Source organism: Canis lupus, chromosome 33 (genome assembly GCF_011100685.1).
Source record: "Canis lupus familiaris isolate Mischka breed German Shepherd chromosome 33, alternate assembly UU_Cfam_GSD_1.0, whole genome shotgun sequence".
In the NCBI taxonomy this organism is placed as follows: Eukaryota; Metazoa; Chordata; class Mammalia; order Carnivora; family Canidae; genus Canis; species Canis lupus.
The window spans coordinates 10,407,966-10,430,592 of NC_049254.1; the positions used below are offsets into that span (position 1 = coordinate 10,407,966).

The 22,627-nt window shown below is 33.9% G+C and overlaps 2 long non-coding RNA genes across 3 annotated transcripts in view; one reads left to right on the forward strand and one right to left on the reverse strand.

Moving 5' to 3' along the window:
• Positions 1–1,894: 1,894 nt before the first annotated feature.
• On the reverse strand, positions 1,895–10,313 carry LOC111093750. Of its 2 annotated transcripts, none has more exons than XR_005383051.1 (5): positions 10,218–10,313; positions 9,837–9,950; positions 3,161–3,380; positions 2,904–2,975; positions 1,895–2,073 (listed from the first exon to the last, which is right to left on the reverse strand). It is a non-coding gene; the product is annotated as an uncharacterized LOC111093750 (long non-coding RNA). The 2 variants fall into 2 exon arrangements; XR_005383050.1 differs by having other exon boundaries at positions 3,161–3,396.
• An 86-nt stretch (positions 10,314–10,399) lies between these two features.
• The window catches only part of LOC111093816, a 46,991-nt gene continuing 34,763 nt past the window's right edge, over positions 10,400–22,627 (forward strand). Inside the window, exons 1-2 of the long non-coding RNA XR_005383052.1 lie at positions 10,400–11,297; positions 11,810–11,937. This is a non-coding gene — a long non-coding RNA (uncharacterized LOC111093816). The remainder of the gene's footprint in view (positions 11,298–11,809; positions 11,938–22,627) is intronic.

The following is a 22,627-nucleotide window of genomic DNA, read 5'->3' on the forward strand; positions in this document are numbered from 1 at the left end:
GACTTCTGAAGGAAGGCAAAACTTCAAGCAACAGAGGAACACAAAGTAAACTTCCTAGTTTTTTTTTTTTTTTTTTTTTTGTCTTGGTTCATTTTATTTTGTGGTTTCGAGCAGGAGGAAAGAGATAATATAGATTTGATAGTAAATTCTAACTTATTTCTGGATAGAGGAGCTAGGATAAATAGGCCAATAAATTGGGGCTACTGGATAATTAGGGAGAAACATCAGGCAGGAAATTTCCAGAGATGAGGAGATCCTAATTCTCAGTAAAAACTTCCTTGACCTGATAAAGGGCATCTGCACCTGTATGGTGCAAATTTAGTTGGTGTCTGTGATATAAAAATTCTAAATGATCAGAGTCATTGCCCACTACAGACTTAAGAGTATCCAATTTGAGTTCAACCAAGTTAACTGCCTGCTAACACAAACCATAAACAATTTTTGAATCAACATAAAAATATAGTGGAGAATACAATCCAGAGTTACATAACTAAAAAATAAACAAAGGAATGCCAGCTATTCTAAGGTGAAAAAACAATAAAGGGACGCAAGCCTTGAAATGCCACTGCTGTTGAGACTGTCAAACTAGGAATTTACCTATTTATTTATTTTAAGAATTTTTATTTATTCATTTGAGAGAGAGAGAGAGAGAGCCTGCAAGAGAGCATGGGGTGGGGAGCGGCAGAGGGAGAGGGAGAAGCAGACTCCCAGCTGATCAGGGAGCCTGACCCAGGGCTCCATCCCATCATGACCTGAGCTAAAGGCAGATGCTTAACCAACTGAGCCACCCATTTATATGTATATATATTTAGTTATATATGGTTATATACATAACTATATACATATATATAGTTGGTATATATATACATAACTATATATAACTAAATATATATATTATAACTATATCTATAACTATATATATAATATAGGTAGAATAATTCATACAGAGAGGGCAAAATAGGATATATCCACATGTAATAGAAAAATATAAAAATAATCACAAGAAAATTTCAGAAGTAAAACATGTAACATCTGAATTTTAAAAGAAATTACTGGATGCTTCTAATATTGTTGTAGAACATGAAATTAGCAGCCAAAATCAATAGCATTCATAAACAAAAACAATAAACAGGAAGTAATGGTAAGATAAAACCCAATTTAAAGTATCAATAAAATGACTAAATACTTAGGAATAAATTTAGCAAGCAATGTGCAACTCTTATATAAAAAAAATGTTAAACACATACTGCAAACCAATTTGATAAATTAAATAGAGAACTATCTTGAAAGACACAAATCATTAAATTCATCAAGAAGAAATAGATGACCTCGACAATGTTATATTTATTAAATAAATCAAATTCATCATTTTAAAAAATTCAGAAAGAGGGGTTCTGGATGGCTCAGTCAGTTAAGCACCTGCCATTGGCTCAAGTCATGATATTAGGATCCTGGGATGCAGCAGGCTCCCTGCTCAGTGAGGAGTCTGCTTCTCATTCTCCCTCTGCCACTCCCCTTGCCCCTGCTCATGTGCTCTCTGTGTCTCTCTCTCAAATAAATAAGTAAAATCTTAAAAAAAAAAAAATTCAGAAGGAAAACTCCAGTCCACAATGGTCTCCTGGGTGAATTCTACAAAATTATAAGGAAAATATAATCCCAACTACATCTTTCAGAAGTATGAAAAATCTTTCAGAAGTATGACAGAGCTTTCATTTCCTTTTATGAGCCCAACATTATCCTCATATAAAACCAAAGACATTATATAAGAAAATGACAGACCTACCCCTATTTATTATACATGCAAATGATCTTGTAAAATTTTAGCCAATTTAATTCACAAATATATCAAAGTAGTAATGTACTGTGATCAATTGGGGTTTATTACAAGGTTGTAGAATTGCTAAACATCCAAAAGTCAAAGTAATTCTCTATGGTAACAAAACAAAGGTTAGAAAAAAATATATGGTCATTTCAATGATGCAGGAAAATCATGTGATAAAATTCAACATTCACTCATATTGGGAGAAGACGAAGCAGCAGCAACAGCAGCAGCAGTAACAGCAGCTAAGAAAACTAGGAATAGAAGAAAATTTACTTGATTTGATAAAGGGCATCTACTAAAAGCCTACAGCTAACATCATATTTAATGAAAAACTATTAAGTCATTTCCCCCAAAACTGCTTTTAGAAAGGCATGAATAAATGGCTGACAGCCCATTTTTTACCATTACTATCAAACCATGCACTATAAAATTTTGCCAATGCAATAAGTCAATAATAAGATGTAAAAGTTATGAAAATCAGCAAGGAAGAAATAAAACTCAATTTTTAAGTAGATATCATTATTTATGTAGGCAATCTGTAGTAATGTACAAAACAAATGTTAGAATTAATAAGTTATTTATAATTAAGTCAGAAGACACAAAGTTAATTTAAAAGGGCAATAATATTTTATACACTAGGCAGAAAAAAAAACTAGAAAATGAAATTCAAATATTACAAAAATTGTAAAAATGTTATAGTTTTTTAATTGAAGCATGGTTGATACCTAATGATAAATTAGTTTTGGTGTAAAACATAGTGATTTCACAGCTTTATATGTTAAACTATGCTCACCAAAAGCGTAGCTGCCATTTGTCATCATATAATGCTACTACAATTCCGTTGACTACAGTCTTTAAGCTGTGCCTTTCCTTCCCATGACTTATTCTTTCCATAACCAGTAGCCTGTACCTTCCAATCCCCTTCACCCACTTCAAACATCCTGCTGCCATCTTCCCTTCCAAACTGGCAACACCAGTTTGTTCTCTGTATTTATGAATATGTCCCTTTGTTGATTTTGTATTTTTATATTCCACACATAAGTGAAATCATATGGTATTTGTCTCTCTCTGTTTGACTTACTTCACTTAGCATAATGCCTTCTAGCTCATCCATGTTGTCACAAATGGCAAGATCTCAGGTCTTTTTTTATAGCTGAAATTAAAAAAAAATAAAGACAATCCACAGGGAGAAAACATTTTCAAATAATGTGTCTAATAAGGACTTATTTACAGAATATATTATCTATCCATAGTCTAATAGATAATTCCAATAATATTGTTATTAGCACAACTTTAAATGAAAAAAAAAAAGGGAGGATATCTGAATGGATACTTTACATAAGAAGATATACGGATGGCAAATAAACACAGGAGAAGGTGTTTAACAGCATTTCCATTAAAAGATGCAAGTAAAGGAGCGCCTGAGTGTCTCAGTCGATTAAGCATCTGCCTTCTGGCTCAGGTCATGATCCCAGGTCTCCTTGCTCAGCAGTGAGTCTGTTTCTTCCTCTCCCTCTGCCTCTCTGTCTACTTGTGCATGTGTGCACTCTCGCTTTCTCTCAAATAAAAACAAACTTTTTAAAAAATGCAAGTAAAACTTAAAATTAGACACCACTATATGCATACTAGAATAGTAAAATGAAAACGATTGCTAAGTACTGACAGGAATGGAGAGTACATGAAAATTTCATAAATTGTGGCTATGTATAATTTTATAGCCAACACTAAAGAAGTTAAATATTCACCTCCTGGAAAACTAGGTAGCTATCACTGTGCTAAGAAATTATATGTATAATTTCTTTATTTTATTAAGGTATAATTAACACACATTATATTGGTGTCAGGTGTATGACATAGTGATTTGATATTTGTATGTATTGAAAAATAATTACTACAATAAGTCTAGTTAACATCCATCACTGTATATAGTTACAGATTTTTTTCATAGCATGACAACTATAGTAAATTATACTGAAGAGTTGAAAGTTGTTGAGAGAAAGTCTTAAAAGATTTCATCACAAGAAAAAAAATAATTATTTTGAATCATTATTAGTTGAGAATACGACCTTCTTTGTAATATATGTGTGTCATCGTACACACATTGTACATCACTGACATCGTACATCACTTTGGTGAAAATCAAACAAGATAATGTACCTAAAAATGTTTGTTAACTCTAACATGCTGGAAAATGTAATATTAATGTTATTGTTCATTGCACTGCATACAGTGTGGATATAATGAAATGGATACTTGTTTGAGAAGGTATAATGACTTCTCGAAGTCTGATTACAAACTCAAATATGCTCAAGGGAAAGTATTCATCAACTGACACTGCATTTGAAGAGTAGAATAAATTGCTTACTTAAAGCAAATTATTATTTTAAATATATTTGTGGTAACTTTTTTTTTTATTTTGCTTATTGTTCATAATATTTGAAAAAGGACAGAAGTGACACTACAATTGGCAGAAAACAGTCTTAAAGCCTTTGTTAGCTTCCTTGACTTTGTGAACTCAGTTTAAAATCCCTTAGTTTGTTCCTCTTTACTTATTTTTCTCAGTCCCACTGCTCATCTGAATCTCTACTGACAGATTGAGGCTATCACCTGATAGAGGGGAAAAAGTAAAGCTGTGCTAGAGTGGAACAAAAACAGGAAACTGAGTCCAGTGAACCAAGTTTTTGTCTTAATTTTGCTAGTAGGTGAAAAATATGTTCTCTAGGCTTATTTATGTTCATCTGAACCTCTTCATTTTTAAGGCAAAGTGATTAAACATGCTGATTCCAGATGTCCCTTATGGCTCATTGTTTATTTCTCTACAATCTAGGACAAAATATAAAGAGCTGCAAATATTCCACTTCCCCTTGTGGTTGATTTTTCCCCCTATTATTGGTAAATTTCTATTTTTATTTATTGATATATAAAGATCTCTGGGGATTTGACATGCAGGAATGTCATCACTTTGGGACACTACATTTATTCTATGAATGCACACAGTATTCATTGGCAACGTTACTTTTTTTGCCTATAAGGACTGTCCCAGAGTCAGTGCTTTATGTATGTTTAAGAAACTTGTTTTGGGGGCACCTGGGTGGTGCAATTAACTATCTGACTCTTGGTTTCAGCTCAGGTCATGATCTCAGGGCTATGGCTCTGCATTTAGTGCAGAATCTGCTCCAGACTCCTTCTCCCGATTCCTCTGCCCCTCCACTGCAAGCTCTCTTTCTCTTTCCCTCCCTAAAATAAATAAATAAATCTTTTTAAAAAATGAAATTTGTTTTTATTATGTCTCTATCTATTGGCAAAGCAAGATGGACTGGTCTACTCTACTTATTGAATCTAAGTTGCCATTATATTTTTATAACACTATGAAATTTTTAAAATATCAATTATAATTGACACAATTTATTATTCTTGTGTATCTTTATACCCAGATTTCAGGAATGTTAGGATGCGCCTTAGGTTCAAGGAAACAGATGTATATTAAAACTTGTATCACCTTACTTTTATGTAATAAAGTCATAAAAAATTCCAAATTTATGTTACTCTTTTTTTTTTACTTATCAGCCTTTCTCTCCCAGTCAACAAAACACTCAAGAGAAGTGTTTAAAAGTATTATTCAGTAGACCTCCAAAAATGTCCTTTTGAAGGAATCTTCTACTTTACTATTTTTAAAAAGTGCACTCAAGGAAACCTCACAATACATAATTTTTAAATTGTGTGACCTGATGTTAAAGCTCCTGCAATGATATTCTAACCCATTGTTGAGGGTCTACATAGTTCCATGTCTAGAGAAGTAAAAAACTGGCTTCTAAAAGCTGCTTTTCCAGGAGGCATTATCTATTAGAACAAGATGTGAGACCACCTAGAATATGTAATCCCCACACAACTCCAATCAGGCACAAAGTCAAAGATATTTTAAAAGACTTTCTACACATACTCAACATGTTTGAGATTTTTTACTCTAAATCTCTAGACATATACTTCTAAAATTGCCAACAGAGCCCATAACCCTTTCCTAGTTGTCAGAGTATCAATTCTCTTCTGAAATTATTTTCTTTCCTATTTATGGAGAACTAAAATATTCTTCCTCCTTATAATTTCCTTAGTTAAATTTGACTCATATTTTAAGGTTTAGCCCAAGGATCACCCTCTCTGCAAAGCTTAACTTTTTTTTTTTTTGCCACCAATTTATTATCCATTCCTTATATTGTAACATTTATCAAAATGTAGTACTATTACTGTTTTTAAGTCAACTGCATCAGTTTCCTATTGCTGCTGTAATAAAGTAATGGAAATTAGTGGCTTCTTATAACAACACAACTGTATTAAAATTCTGGAGATGAGAATTCTAGAATGAGTCAACAGGGCTGCATTTATTCTAGAACCTTCAGGAGAGAATTAGTTCCCCTGCCGTTTCAGCTTCTGTAAGCTGCCTGCATTCCTTGACTCGTGGTTGTGCATAACTTTGACCTTAGCTTCTATCATCTTGTCTCCTTCTCTGACTGATCCACCTCTGCCCCTCTTTGTAATGACCTTGATATTACATTGGACCCACTGGACAATCAATGTACTCTTGTTATCTCAAAATCTTTAACATAATCTCAATTGCAAAGTCTTTCTTATTATGTAAAGTAACATATTAATAGGTTTGAGGATTTGGACATGGAAATCATTGAAAGGCTATTATTCTTCAATCACATTGATCTCCCTCATTAGATTTTGAAAAAAAAAAAAAAAGGTTTTTTTTAAATTCCAGTTAGTTAACATCTAGTGTAATATTAGTTTCAGGAGTAGAATTTAGTGATTCATCACTTACATGTAACACCCAGTACTCATCAAAAGTGCCCTCATTCTTCTTTTTTATTTTTAAAATTTTTATTTATTCATGAGAGATACAGAGAGAGAGAGGCAGAGACATAGAGAGAGAAGCAGGCTCCCTATGCAGGACTCCACCCTGGGACCCTGAGATCATGCCCCAAGCCAAAGAAAAGTGCCCTGCTTCTTCATACCTATCACCCATTTTACCTTTAGGAATTCTCAGTTTGTTCTTTGTGATTAAGAGTGTGTTTTATGGTTTGCCTGTCTCTATATATCCTCACACCCATCAGTTTCATTTCTTAAATTCCATATATAAGTGAAATCATATGGTATTTGTCAATTTTTGACTGACTTACTTCACTTTGGATAATACACTCTAGCTTCAACCACACACATCATTGCAAATGGCAAGATTTTATGTGTTGATGGACATTTGGGGTTTTTCGATAATTTTGCCATTGTTTGTAATGCTGCTAGAAACATCAGGGTGCGTGTGTCCCTTCAAATTACTATTCTCATATCCTTTGGGTAAATACTTAGTAGTGCAATTGCTGGATCACAGGATAGTTCTATTTTTAACTTTTTGGGGAACTTCTATACTTTTCCAGAGAGGCTGCCCCAGTTTGCATTTCCATCAGTGATGTGAAGGGTTCCCTTTTCTCCTCATCCTCACCAACATCTGTTGTTTCCTGTATTGTTAATGTTAGCCATTCTGATAGGTTTGAAGTGGTATCTCATGGTTTTGATTTATATTTCCCTGATGAGGGGTGATGGTGAGCATTTTCATGTATCTCTTATCTCCCTGGATGTCTTCTTTGGAAAAATGTCATTGTGTCTCTTCTGCCCATTTATTTTATTTTATTTTTTTTTTCTTCTGCCCATTTCTTAACTGGATTATTTGATTTTGGGGTGTTGAGTTGGTTAAATTCCTTATAGATTTTGGATACTAACCATTTATCTCAGCTGTGTAATTTGCAAACATCTCCCAACCTGAAGGTTGGATTTTCGTTTTGTGGATTGTTTCCATTGCTGTACAGATGCGCTTTTTTTTCCTGATAACGTCCCAATAGTTCATTTTTGCTTTGGTCTCCCTTGCCTCTAGGGATATGTCTAGTTAAGAAGTTGCTACGGCCAAGGCCAGAGAGGTTGCTGCCTGTATTCTCCTCCAGGATGTTCATGGTTTCCTGCCTCACATTTAGGTCTTTCACCCATTTTGAATTTCTTTTTGGGTATGGTCTAAGAAAGTGGTCCAGTTTCACTCTTCTGCATGGAGTAGTCCAGTTTCCCCAACACCATTTGTTGAAGAGATTGTCTTTTATCCACTGGGTATTCTTTCCTACTTGGTCAAGGAATAGTTGACCGTATCATTGGAGTCCATTTCTGGGTTCTCTATTCTGTTCCATTGATCTATGTGTCTGTTTCTGTGCCAGTACCATACCATCTTGGTGACTATAGATTTGTAATATAGCTTGAAGTCCAGAATTCTGATGCCACGAGCTTTGGTTTTCTTTTTCAAAATTGCTTTGGCTATTCGGGCTCTTTTGTGGTCCCATACAAATTTTGGGATGGTTTGTTCTAGTTCTGTGAAAAATACTGGTAGTAGTTTGATAGAGATTGCATTAAATGTGGAGATTGCTTTGGATAGCATAGATTCTTTAAATATCTTTGTTTGGGGATCAAAGTGGGTGGCTTAACGGTTTAGCGCCTGCCTTCGGCCCAGGGCATGGTACTGGAGTCCTGGGATCAAGTCCCGCATCAGGCTCCCTGAATGGAGCCTGTCTCTCCCCTCTCCCTCTGCTGTGTATCTGTCTCTATCTCTTTCTCTCTCTCATGAATAAACAAATAAAATCGAAAGAAAGAAAGAAAGAAAGAAAGAAAGAAAGAAAGAAAGAAAGAAAGAAAGAAGAAGAAAGAACAAACAGAAAGAAAAAAGACAGACAATAAAGAAGACATAAAGAAGAACTAAAGAACGAAGAAAGCATGCCTCCCACCTCCTTCCCCCACCGTGACGGCCCCATTCCTTCCTTCCCCTTCCCCCGCCGGCCGGAAGAAAATTTGTTTCTTTCAATCCATGAGCATGAGATGTTTTTCTATTTCTTTGTATCCTCTTCAATTTCTTTCATAAATACTGTATAGTTTTCAGAGTGTAGAACTTTACCTGTTTGGTTAGGTTAATCCCTAGGTTTCTTATGGTTTTGGGTGCAATTGTAAATGGTATTGAGTTCTTGATTTCTCTTTGTGCTGCTTCATTTTTGGTTGACTTTGTATCTTGTAACTTTACCAAATTTGTGCATCAGTTCTAGCCATTTTCTGGTAGAGTCTTTGGGTTTTCTACAAATGGTATTATGTCATCTGCAAATAGTGAAAGTTTGATATCTTCCTTGATGATTTGGATGCCTTTAATTTATTTTTGTTGTTCAATTGCTGAATCTACAACTTGCAGTACTATGTTGAAAACAATGGTGAAAGTAGACATCCTTGTCTCTTTCCTGACCATAGACAAAAAGGTCTCAATTTTTCCCTACTGAGGATAATATTAACTGTGAGTCTTTTATAGATGACCTTTTAGACGTTGAGATGTGTTCCCATAATCCCCACTTTGTTGATGGCTTTTATCAAAATGGTTGTTGTACTTTGTCAGATGTTTTTTATCTGCATCTGAATATTCAGAGGATATATGGTTCTTATCCTTTCTTTTATTATTAAGGTGGCATATCAAGTTGATTGATTTGGGACTATTGAACCATCCTTGGAGCCCAGGAACATATCCCACTTGATCGTGGTGCATGATTCTAGTAATGTATAGTTAGAATCAATTTGCTAGTATTTTGTTGAAAATTTTTCCATCTCTGTTCATTAGGGATGGCCTGTGATTTTCTTCTTGATGGAGTCTTTGTCTTGTTTTGGAATCAAGGTAATGATGGCTTCATAGAATAAACTTAGAAGTTTTTCTTCCATGTCTATTTTTTGGAACAGCTTGACATCAATGTGTTGTGGATTTAATTGTACCCCCACCCCAAGCCTTCTCTCCCCAACCAAATTCTTATGTGAATCCCTGTCTCCCAATGTGGTGTCTTTGGAAACAGGACCTTTAAGGAGGCCTTAATTAAGGTTAAATAAAGTCATAACAGTGGACCCAAATTCATTAGACTCTGTCCTTATAAGAAAAGGACGAGACAGCAGAGGCACTCACACACAGAAGAAAGGCCACATGAGGACACAGGAAGGAAGCAGGCATCTGCAAGCTATGGAGAGACATCTCAGAAGAAACCAAACCTGCCTTGGTCTTGGGGTTCAGACTTCAGAACTATGAGAAAATAGATTTTTGTTGTTTAAGACATCCACTCTATCTGACTGATACAGTATGGCAGTTCTAGCTGATATAGTATGCTTTTTCATTTTTTAAATTTCATTATTTAGCTTAGTGACCATACTAAAAAAATATATGCAGCAGGCATAAAATTTATAGTAGCAAACTTATATTTGCAGAAATGTATCTGTAAGGAAATTTTAAATGATTTCAAATTAGCACAGAGTATTATTTAATGTTAAATTGGTCATTTACTCCTGTTACCTATGTTTAAAACTTCATCCTCTTTGGGGTAAATGTTATTCAGATTCAAGAGTCTTACTCTCCTCTATCCCTTCCAACATGACAGGTTTAAGGGAAATTCCTTACTATGATGTCAACAAAGGAACTGTGTGCATTAGGGTTTTGGGTTCTCACTGTGCTTGTTCCTGAAAACAGCAAGGGATTGCAGGAGTTCTAGACTGTAGAAATGAGATGTTTCTTTGTTAAATGTTTGACTATATTGAATTTATTGTTGTGGTTGTCTCAGAACAAGTTGTATAAGCAGAGGCCATATTTAAATTTATCTAAGTTTGCTGGCACAGAGGATTTGGATAGGGCCAAACGATCTCCCTTTGCTGCTTCCAGAAACACAGTAAAATATTCTCCAGGATAGCAGCACAACCTTTAGGCTGAAATCATTCTGATTGCTTGGGGTCAGGGTACTAGGTTCAGGGAAAGAAAAATGTCTCTGCCTCTCCTACCTAGATTTCCTCAACCTATTTACACTGAATATTCAGAAGATTTCCATCAATTGGTAACAAAAAGCTGAAAAATATTTCCAGCATTACATTTTCAAAATTATTTCCATAAGCCATGAAAGACAATCTTTCTTCTTCATACTTTCCTCCAAAAATTAACCTAGTATGCAGCATCTATACTCTCCCTATCCACATCAACAATTCTGCTCTTTGAAAAGTACTTTTCTTCATGTCATCTTTCCAACTTGCTATATTCCTATATAGCTCTTACCTTCTGTAATGAGACACGTATGAGAGAATGGAATGGACATAAGGTTTTTGTTCTGACATACTCTCCCACCTGAACACATATTTGCTTAAATATCTATATTGTGGGATCCTAGAGGAGGAGGAGAGTGGGAAATGTTTATGAGAACGAGGAGAGAAAAACAGATCTCATCATTCTGTTTCATTTGTTTTGAAACAAGTAAATAGTTCATTGTGTTTGTGAAATAAATGAATGATGAATGAATGAATATATTAAATTCTAATTACCACAAAGAAATTATTCTCGGGAAACAGAAAATGGTCTTCCTGTTATATCTGCAGAAATCACTCTCAGAAGGTAACTTCTGTAAAAAATCTAGACATATTTGATTGAGTGGTAAGTTTCTAACATCTTCATCTTCACCAGTTTTCGTCTTAGATCTTGCTTCTTCCACTGGAATAATTTGTTATGCCTAATCCCTGATTCCTCCAACTTGAATCTAATAAATATAGAGTAATTTGATTTTCAGAACACACTAATATATTAAAATATCCTTCCAAAATAAAATCAAGAAAAAACCAAAATGGTGCTTTTCATCCTCAAAACAAAAGAACCCACTTTAGGTCTTTTGGCTTAAACTTATCCCTATATTAATCCACATTCAATGTGGTTAACATATCTATAATGTATAATTTGATAAAATATTCAGGCTAACTTTTTTATTCTTAATTGATTCTGAAATCATAATTGAATCCAATCTTTATTTCTTAATGATTATAAAGATACAGGTACATTAAAAATATCTGTATTTGGATATTTGATTTTATTCCTACTAATTCTTTTTTACATTTTATTTATTTATTTGACAGAGGAAGAGAAAGAGAACACAAGCAAATACAGCAGCAAGCAGAGAGAAGGAGAAGCAGGCTCTCTACTGAGCAGAGAAGCCAATGTGGGGCTCGATTCCAGGACACTGAAAACATGACCTGAAGCAAAGGTAGACGCTTAACCAACTGAGCCACCTAGGCATCCCTATTCCTATTAATTCTTAAATTGCAGAGCCTTAACAAATATACCCAACTTAGCTGTTACTTACTCAATTTTGAAGTATTTGTGTGAAAGATGTCATGTAAAAAACCAAAGTAAGCATGAAATGTGAAGAGAGTAAAATCTATTTATATAGCCCGCTGAACATTAATATATTTTATTTCTTCTAAGAAATGGTAAAAATAGGTCAACAAGTACATTTCCATGAAATATAACATAAATTGGAGCATTACTTAAAAAATAACAGTATACTCCTGGGTCATCTGCTAAATGCTATGCATCATTACAATTTGAATCAATCAAAAAGGATCACAGTAACCTTTCCAACTAAGGTAGCACTCTTAAATCACTTTACTAACGCCTACTACTTCAATTTGAAGTATTAAAAATAAATATATCTCTGCTTCACAAAGTAACTCTTATAGCTTAAAAGAACGTGCTACGCTATGTTTTTAGAGAATTTCAATGTACTGTAGTTCCACATTTTCAGCAATGCATATATGGGATAAATCTTGATTTTAAAACTTTAAATACAGAAGATCTGTTTTTAGAGGTTCCAGTCAGCTTTTTTCCCTATAATTCTTAAAATTTGTCAGTCATAAATAATGAGACACTGAAGAAACTAAGCATAGTATCAAAGCTCATAAATTAATAGCTAAACATAAAGAGACTTCAAAAAGATGTTTAAAATATGCAGAATTAATTCAACTTTTACTACTGAAAACAGAGTGGAGATTAACATACTATGAAACAGATCTCAATCCGGGGTACATTCATCTTGCCTTGATTAAGAGGGATAAATGTTCCACCCTACTTATTCTCTACCCTCCTTTTCTCTCTAAAGAACAATTCATTTTGCAGTAATGAAACTGATCTCAGTTTCAGCTGAGAAACTGATCTTTTAAAAATAGTTCTAAGATCCAAAAGAAATATCAAATACCCAGAAAACATGAATCCCTAGGATGGTTTAAAAGAGTATAGTTCCCCACCCTCACAAAAGGGAAATAATCCAGCGTAAAACTTAACAGGACACCAAGACATCACAGAATTATTTTAATGACTTCAGTGATACTGGACAGCTGGCTAGCTGTTCCCTGGCCTCAAGAAATAGGTGATTCAAACATTAGTGTAGATTCATATGCCCAGGTCTAAAAATACTATGCCATTACATGATTTAGGGAAAATCCAACATGCTTTCTTTTTTTAGAATATTAAATGAATAGTTATGTAAATCACTTTTTATATTACCCTGAATGCAATAAAAATTTAATAAAAGTCATTTTCCTCCTAGTTTACACTAGGAGGAAATGAGAAATGGAGAATGAGAAAGCAGACCAAACCCCATGCAAATATTTATATGCACTAACTTTATAATCTTGGCATTCCTTTCACAGTTTTTATTTACTCTCTATTTTAACCATTCCTACTATTTGATTTTTATGTGGCGCATTTTTTTGGATCTAAATATATACATACACACAAACACACACCAATCTGCAAGTCTGTTCAAATAAGATAATATATCTATATGCTCAAATATTGCTTGACTCACTTGGACTGTGGATAGTTATTTCCAACTTTATGGCTTATGACAGAATAATAATAGTGGACTAGTTCTCCCATTGTAAACATCCATTAAGCTGGGGAAAAAAAAAAAAAAAAACAATGCATGTGGAGTAAAAAAAAAAAAAAAAAAATAAGGAAAAAAAATCCATGCTACACATAAGAGAAGAACAGAAAGTATCCTGATCCCAGACCATAGAGATCCAGTTCATACAGAGGAGGGGTGAGTTACTAAGAAAGTCTCAAACTGGGACCCAAAAACAGCCTGTCTGAAATTGAAAGAGGATAATAGAGAATGTCAAAACTGCATCCATCTGTAGACCAACAAGTAGCCTTAATAAATAGCAGTTTATCCCTGGGGGCAAGGACACCATGCTGGAGACATAATCTCTTTAAGGAAAGAAATCACCAGAATAAACTAAAGTTAAAAGAAGAATACAAACACTAAGCAAATTCTCTATTAACCCAACCCCACAATATGCACAGGCAACATTTGAGGACCTTGAAGTCAAGAGCGTAGTGATTTTAATAATAGCAACAATAAAACACAAACACAGTTTGATTCCTAATTCACAAAAATTTCCACAGTAAAGTCCTAGCAAAGGAAGTATGCCCATAATTAGTTCTGATGATCTAATGTATAGCGTGGTGACTACAGTAAATAATAACGTATTGTATACTTAAAATTTGCTAAAATTAAGTGTTCTCAACAAACATACAGACACACACACACACACACACAACACTAGTAAACATGTGGGGGCAATGGATAGCTTGATTTGTTTGATTGGGGGAATCATTTCACAATGTATATGTATATCAAAACATGTTCCTGTACATCTTAGACATATACAATGTTACTCATAGACTAACAAAGCTAGGGGAAAAAGATGTATGCTCATTTTGAGAAATAAAGACTAGCTTAGTCTGTCTTAATGTGTTTCATCCAAATACTATGCAACAAATACTATGTAAGAAATAACACAAGGGACAAAACGAACAAAGCAATCAATAGAAGGAGGTTCACATATGACCAAGATGTTAGAACTCTCAGACAGGGAATTTAAAATAGCTACGATTAATATGACAAAGGCTATACTGGAAGGACACACAAAACCAATGGGGAATATCTGCAAAGAAATGGAAACTAGGTACGCCTGGGTGGCTCACCCATTGAGCATCTGCCTTCGGCTCAGGACATGATCCTGAGTCCTGGGATCAAGTCCTGCATCGGGCTCTCTGTGTGGAGCCTGCTTCTCCCTCTGCCTATGTCTCTGCCTCTGTCTCTCTCGGTGTCTCTCATGAATAAATAAATAAAATCTAAAAAAAAAAAAAATGTGAACAAGAAGACAATGGAGTGCGCTCATTCCAGTGTGAAAAAGGATAGCCCAGAATTTTATATACTAGTTAAAAGTTTTAAAATAAATAAATAAAAATATATGAAAACCAGCAACCCCAACAGAAGCAAAACCAAAGCAACAAGTAATTCTATCTTCTCACAAAAGGTCTAATTCCTAAGTAGTGTAGTTATGCTTAATATTTAAAAATATGTAGGACTGGGATCCCTGGGTGGCGCAGCAGTTTGGCGCCTGCCTTTGGCCCAGGGAGCGATCCTAGAGACCCCGGGATCGAATCCCACATCCGGCTCCCGGTGCCTGGAGCCTGCTTCTCCCTCTGCCTATGTCTCTGCCTCTCTCTCTCTGTGTGACTATCATAAATAAAATACAAATTAAGAAAAAAAAAAAGTGCTGAAAATGATAAAAAAAAGAAACATTTAAAAATATGTAGGACTAAAAATTTAAAAAAATATGTAGGACTTGCAAATATTGAAGGAATTTTAATAATATTATGAAATGTAAAATAAGGCAAATGCTATGAGCAGAATATATATGAAATACACAAAGTTTTATTTTTAGTAGATATAATCACAAGGCAGCTCCGATAAGATTAACTTAATAGGAGTATACTGTTCAATTTTAATTTTCCAAAAAATGAACAAGCTCAACTAATGCATTCACAACATTTCATTCCTGCTCTCTATCCACACACCTATTTCATCTATCAACTTCCTTTTGGGGAATGCAAACACGCATCGATTTGTGTGATATGCAGCAGCTGTTTATGAGAATCTCTTATAAGAGTCCTGAGTAGTCATGTACTTTATTATTAGTAGAATCAAATACACAACAAATATGTTGCTATCTGCCACTGATCAGGAATTTAAAAATCAGGGAACAGAAATGTCATGATCTCATTTCAGATACAATATGAAATACTTGGAAAAGGGTATTAAAGATACAGCATTCACAGTTAAAAAGACACAAATTGTGCATGTGTGTGAAATGGATTAAAATATTGGCAGACTGTTTGAAATAAGAGCTCAAAGTCCTACTTACATCAGTAAGTATGGTATATAAAACCAGTTTCAGTTGTCTGTTGCTAAGAATACTCATGTCATGAAGCTCATTGGTGTTTGGTAGCAGAAGTATTCTTATTTGTTTTATTTGAAAGCCTTTCAGGTTTCAGATGAAGTTACTCAAAGTAGTTTCCAATACTAAATTTGTTCACACATGATTTATTTTTCCTCCCATAGGTAACAAGCTTAGATCAACCCCCTCAACAAAAATAAAAAGAACAACTTTTAACGAGAGCCCATTTCCCATTCTCAGTAGTTACAAAATTGTTCTCTAAATTAAAATAAATTCAAAGTTCCCCCTTTTAAAATACTGCATATACACATAAAAGATTCATATTTAAAGAAAATTATTTTAATTTTAAATAGGAAGAAAATGGGATAGATCTGGAAAGGAAATCATATACAGAATATTTATGGTTAATCAAACAGAATAAAACAGCACTTTAATTCTATATTTGATTTCCCTTGCATTGACATAAATTGAGAGGAATATTTGTTTTGAACACACTAAGGGAAAAATATCTGTTATTGATAAGTATGACAAGTAACTTAAATATCACTGGAGGAGTAAAGACACAGAAAGTTTCATTTTCAGTGTATTCCTTTAATTTAAAAAGTTTCCACTGAAGAATAGTTATGCTCATCACAGTTGCATAAGGGTTTCATAACTTAGCAATTTAAGGTCATAACCTACTGCAAGCTTCTCTGTTTAATTCAGAGATTTTTAAAAATTCATATTTCTTTTTTTTGCTTTGATTTCTCTGACTGCTAGCTTTGACTTTGCCTATACATTTCTCATTGCACACCCAGAACGGCAAATTTCTTGAAGTATTAGAAATAAGTAAATGCCGTTAAAAGGATTACTCTGGTTTAGAAATTCCTCCTTAGCAGCAATTTATTCCATCATAATTTGTGCAAACCTGTGAAATAAGTAGTGGCAGTGAGGCTGAACTTTAGACAAACTTTCTCTTTTCCTTACTGGAAATTGTGTTTTGAAAATGGTGTCTTCTTAAAGGTTCACAGAATTTGTCATCCCTCTGTGGTCATGCAAATCTCACAGGCAACATACATTCAATCTTTCTCCTTTTTTTAGTATGTGTGCATGTATGTGTGTGGGGGTGTGTTTATCGAAAAATTCTGCTGAAAAGGGAAATTGTGTGCTAGTCCTCTAAGGCAAATCTAAAGGAAATTGATAGTAATAGCAATGATGATGATTATAAAAATAATAAATTTTTAATTAAAATGCCCTCAATATTAACGTAGAGCTTGGATGAAGACAGTTATTAACTTTGTTAATATTGGTGAAACTATTAACTATGTTAACTATTGGCAAAACACATCTTAGCTCCTGAATTTTCACTTCTATCATACTTCTGGCATTTCCACTAGGTTTTCTGTGGCATGTTCTTCTTAATAACTCCTTATAAAAAAGGTCAGATTCTAGTCATGTATGTGGGAACTCTTTGTTCATTCATTTAAATCTCTAAGAAACTCTACCCATTTGATACTATTATTTTTAAATCAAGCAATAGGTTAATATTTATATGTTCTCACAAAATCTAAAATATCAGATATATCTATATGTAAAGATATACCACAAATAGTTTAAAACAATAGAAAATTTACTCTAAAATATGATGTTCTTAGAAATAGGTTAAATTGCACAGGTATTTAATTCCAGTATATAAAAGGAATGTTTAACACAAGTGGAGGTAAAACAGAAATTATACTGTTTATAGTCTTATAACTCTACAGGAAGGGATTAGGAGACAAGGAAGAAAAGCTGTTAACATTTTGAATTTTATGACTAAGTTCAACAGTCAGGTGTGACACAGTATTTTTATTCATAGTGACACAGTTCTAGGTGCATCTTGTTCTTGATAACCTAACTTGAATTCTTTTCATCCTTCTTACATCCCAACTATGGAAAAATAAAGTCTATTTCACTAAAGCATTATTAATAAGTTAATTATCATTATGCATAACTCAGTTCAGTCATACTTATATAAGTAAAACAATTTATTCATGCTTGCGAACTGTGCAAAAAGTAAGGTATGAATAGAATGAGGATGGTGAAGGTATGTGGGATCAAAGAAGGAGATGAGAAGGGTACGTGAGTAAGTAATTTTGATGTTTCTTATTAGAAAGTATGTAAAGAGCTCCAGTGTTCTCAAATTATAGTTATCAAACAGAAGTTATCTATTTTAATCACTGTGGAGTTAGTATAACATGTGTTGGTCAGTTTACAGCATTTTCTCTATTGTTTATAATATCTATTTAGATGACTGAGATATCCACTCTCCTCTCGACTGACTCTCAACATCTTTCAACATGACACCTGGTTCTGACTAATGTGCTGTATTGATTCTTTACAGTTTCCTAAGATACTTAATTTTACTTTTATTTTTTTGTAATTTTGTTTTACTACATTTCTCCCCTCTTTTAAAAAAAGATTTTATTTGTTTATTTGGGAGGGAGTGCACGAACCAGAGAGAGAGCAAGGACGAGTTGGGGACTGGGGACAGAGGTAGAGGGAGAAGCAGGCTCCCCACTGAGCAGAAAGCTGATGTGGGGCTCCATTCCAGGACCCTGGGATCATGACCTGAGCCTAAGTCACAAGCCTAACTTACTGGACCACCCAGGTGCCCTTGCATTTCTCTTTTTACCAAATAATTGGAAAACACTTTTGTTGGTACGCCACGTGCAAAAATTAAAGTCAAATTATATTGTAATAAGAACTTGATTCCTTCCACTTCCTTTTTCTAGCTAGCTTTCAGGTCAGCATTATGTCCCCATGATAGTTCTTTATTGTAGATGGAGCCCCTATAAAATATTGCAGATGGGTGAATTTTCACAGTAAGATATATATCTAAAGAAAAAAATACACCACTGTGGAAAGAATTTCTATCTATGAAATTTGCATAGGTCTCTGATTATAATTAAAAAAAACTGATGGAAAGGAATAGTTTAATGCTGTAATAATAGGAATTGTATTATTATTAATTATATTATTCAATAAACTTACATTTCACAATTTTATTTATTTTAATAGAGTTAGGGCTTTCAAACTAGGAGTTTTCTAAGCACTTTACTTAGTTATGTACTATTGTATTGGGAATCTAGTTTGAAAGGGAGGTATCGTGTAATCAGGTATGCCCTTGATATGGTAAAACTCTGTTTCAGTTTGACAAACTTAAGAGAAAAGCATCATCAGAGAGGATGATTTTGATTATTCAGTATAATCTTACATTTTCAATAAAAACATCCTTCCTACTCTCATTTTTACTGACTTGCATACTATCTAATGGTTAAGCTTAATTTTCCTCATGTGAACAAAAACCAAACCAACTTTGCCTTTTTACTTTAACATTTTTTAAATGAATTTAACATTTAAAATTTTAATTTATGCCAACCAAACCAACTTTGCCTTTTTACTTTAACATTTTTTAAATGAATTTAACATTTAAAATTTAAATATATTTCCTACTGTGTCTTTAAAAAATCCGGCAGACATATATATTGACCAGAGTCACGGTTCTCTAGTTTTAAATGATTTCAATAGGTGCGTTTGAACACATTTGAGTTCATTTAGAAATAGGGTAGAAGAAGGCAATGATTGTCCCTCCAAGACAGCAACAAAAAGCAATAGAAAATTTTCTTATTCAGTGAAATAATAGACATTCATTACAAAATCTATGCACAGTCTGAAAAATGGGGCAATAACACTACTTAGATGTGAAATTGAATCATTTTATAAGCTTTCATTTGTAATCTATACATTTATACAATAAAATCCCATATTCACAAAAGATTGAATCCACATGTTTCAGAATTTTTCATGAGAATGCAAGATAAATGAATACTTATCCTTCCACTCGAGAGAAAAAAACAGTATTCCAACATTGAAATGTAAAATTTTTGTACCGATTTTATTTTTAGCTCAATCTAAGAGCCAACTACTAGTTTACATGAAATATTATAATTGGTAAATTATTTTTGCTATATACAAGTAATAGACTTCAAAAAAATCCCAAATCTGAGCATTCATTGGTTGTTTCTAGCTGCATTTCCGCTTATATATTTCCAAAAATGTGAAAATACTGCCTATTAGCATAATTATTATGTCCTTAAAATGTGAACATAAAATAGTTTTTTAAATGAGGATTATATATATATATATATATATATACATATATATATATATATTTAATTGTGCTATTTTTCTTTTAAATAAAATGCTTTTTTGGTGGGGGTTGTTTCAGGTTTTTATTTAAATTCCACTTAGCTAATATAGAGTGTAATATTAGTTTTAGGAATATTATTTAGGAATTCATCACTTCCATATAATACCCAGTACTCATCACAAGAAATGCCCTTCTTAATACTCATCACCCATTTTACTCATAGCCCTGCCCACCTCCCATCTAGCAACGCTCAGGTTATTCTCTATAGTAAAGAGTCAGTTTTATGGTTTGCCTCTCTATTTTCCCCTTTATGTTCATCTCTTTCCTTTCTAAATTTCTGCATAGGAGTGAAATAATCTAGAATTTGTCATTTTCTGACTGATTTATTTCACTTAGCATAATACACTCTAGCTCCATCCATGTTGTTGCAAATGGCTAGGTTTCATTCCTTTTCATAGTTGAGTAATATTTGTGTGTGTGTGTGTGTGTGTGTGTGTGTGTGTGTGTGGCATCTTCTTTATCCACTCATCAGTCAATAGACAATTGGGCTCTTTCAATAATTTTGCCATTGTTGGTAATGCTGCTAGAAACATCAGGGTGCATGTGTCCCTTCAAATTAGTATTCTCATATCTTTTGGGTAAATACTTAGTAGTGCAATTGCTGGATCATAGGGTAGTTCTATTTTTAACTTTTTTGAGAAACTTCTGTACTTTTCCAGAGAGTATGCCCCAGTTTGCATTTCCATCAGCAATATTAAGGGTTCCCTTTTCTCCTCATCTTCACCAACATCTGTTGTTTCCTGTATTGTTAATTTTAGCCATTCTGACAGGTTTGAAGTGGTATCTCATGGTTTTGATTTATATTTCCATGATGAAGGGTGATGGTGAGCATTTTCATGTGTCTCTTATCTCTCTGGATGTCTTCTTTGGAAAAATGTCATTGTGTCTCTTCTGCCCATTTCTTAACTAGATTATTTGATTTTGGGGTGTTGAGTTGGTTAAATTCCTTATAGATTTTGGATACTAACCATTTATCAGCTGTGTCATTTGCAAACATCTCCCATCCTAAAGGTTGGATTTTAGTTTTGTGGATTGTTTCCTTTGTTGTACAGATGCTTTTTTTCCTGATAAAGTCCCAATAGTTCATTTTTGCTTTGGTCTCCCTTGCCTCCAGGGATATGTCTAGTCAAGAAGTTGCTACAGCCAAGGTCAAAGAGGTTGCTGCCTGTATTCTCCTCCAGGATGTTCATGGTTTCCTGCCTCACATTTAGGTCTTTCACCCACTTTGAATTTCTTTTTGGGTATGGTCTAAGAAAGTGGTCCAGTTTCACTCTTCTGCATGTTGTAGTCCAGTTTCTCCAACACCATTTGTTGAAGATATTGTCTTTTATCCACTGAGTATTCTTTCCTACTTTGTCAAGGGATAGTTGACCATATCATTGGAGTCATTTCTGGGTTCTCTATTCTGTTCCATTGATCTATGTGTCTGTTTTTGTGCCAATACCATACCATCCTGGTGACTATAGATTTGTAGTTGACCATATCATTGGGGTCCATTTCTGGGTTCTCTATTCTGTTCCATTGACCTACGTGTCTGTTTTTGTGCCAATACCATACCATCCTGGTGACTATAGATTTGTAAATAGCTTGAAGTCCAGAATTGTGATGCCACCAGCTTTGGTTTTCTTTTTCAAGGTTGCTTTGGCTATTCAGGGTCTTTTATTGTTCCATATAAACTTTAGGATGGTTTGTTCTAGCTCTGTGAAAAACGCTGGTGGTATTTGATAGAGATTGCATTAAATGTGGATATTGCTTTGGATAGCATAGATTCTTAAAATATCTTTGTTCTTCCAATCCATGAGCATGGGATGTTTTTCTATTTCTTTGTGTCCTCTTCAATTTCTTTCATAAATGCTCTATAGTTTTCAGAGTGTAGAACTTTTACCTGTTTGGTTAGGTTTATGCTTAGGTTTCTTATGGCTTTGGGTGCAATTGTAAATGGTATTGATTTCTTGATTTCTCTTTGTGCTGCTTCATTTTTAGTGTATAGAAATCCCACAGATTTTTGTATGTTGATTTTGTATCCTGCAACTTTACTGAATTTGTCTCTCAGATCTAGCGTAATTTGAGGAAGTACACAGATATTCAAATCCAGGAGACACAGAGAATTCCCATCAAAATCAGCAAAAGTAGGCCAATACCAAAACATATTGTGGTAAAATTGCAAAATATGTAGATAAACAAAAAATCCTCATAGTAGAAAGACAAAAGAAGTCCTTTGCTTTCAAGGGAAAACAAGGTTAAAAGAAATATTTCCATAGAAACTTAGCAGGCTGTAAGAGAATGGAATGATATACTCAGTGTGCTGAATGACAAAAATATGCAGCCAACAATACTTTATCCAGCAAGGCTGTCATTCAGAATAGGGAGATAAAGAGTTTCCAGAGAAACAAAAACTAAAGGAGTCCATGACCATT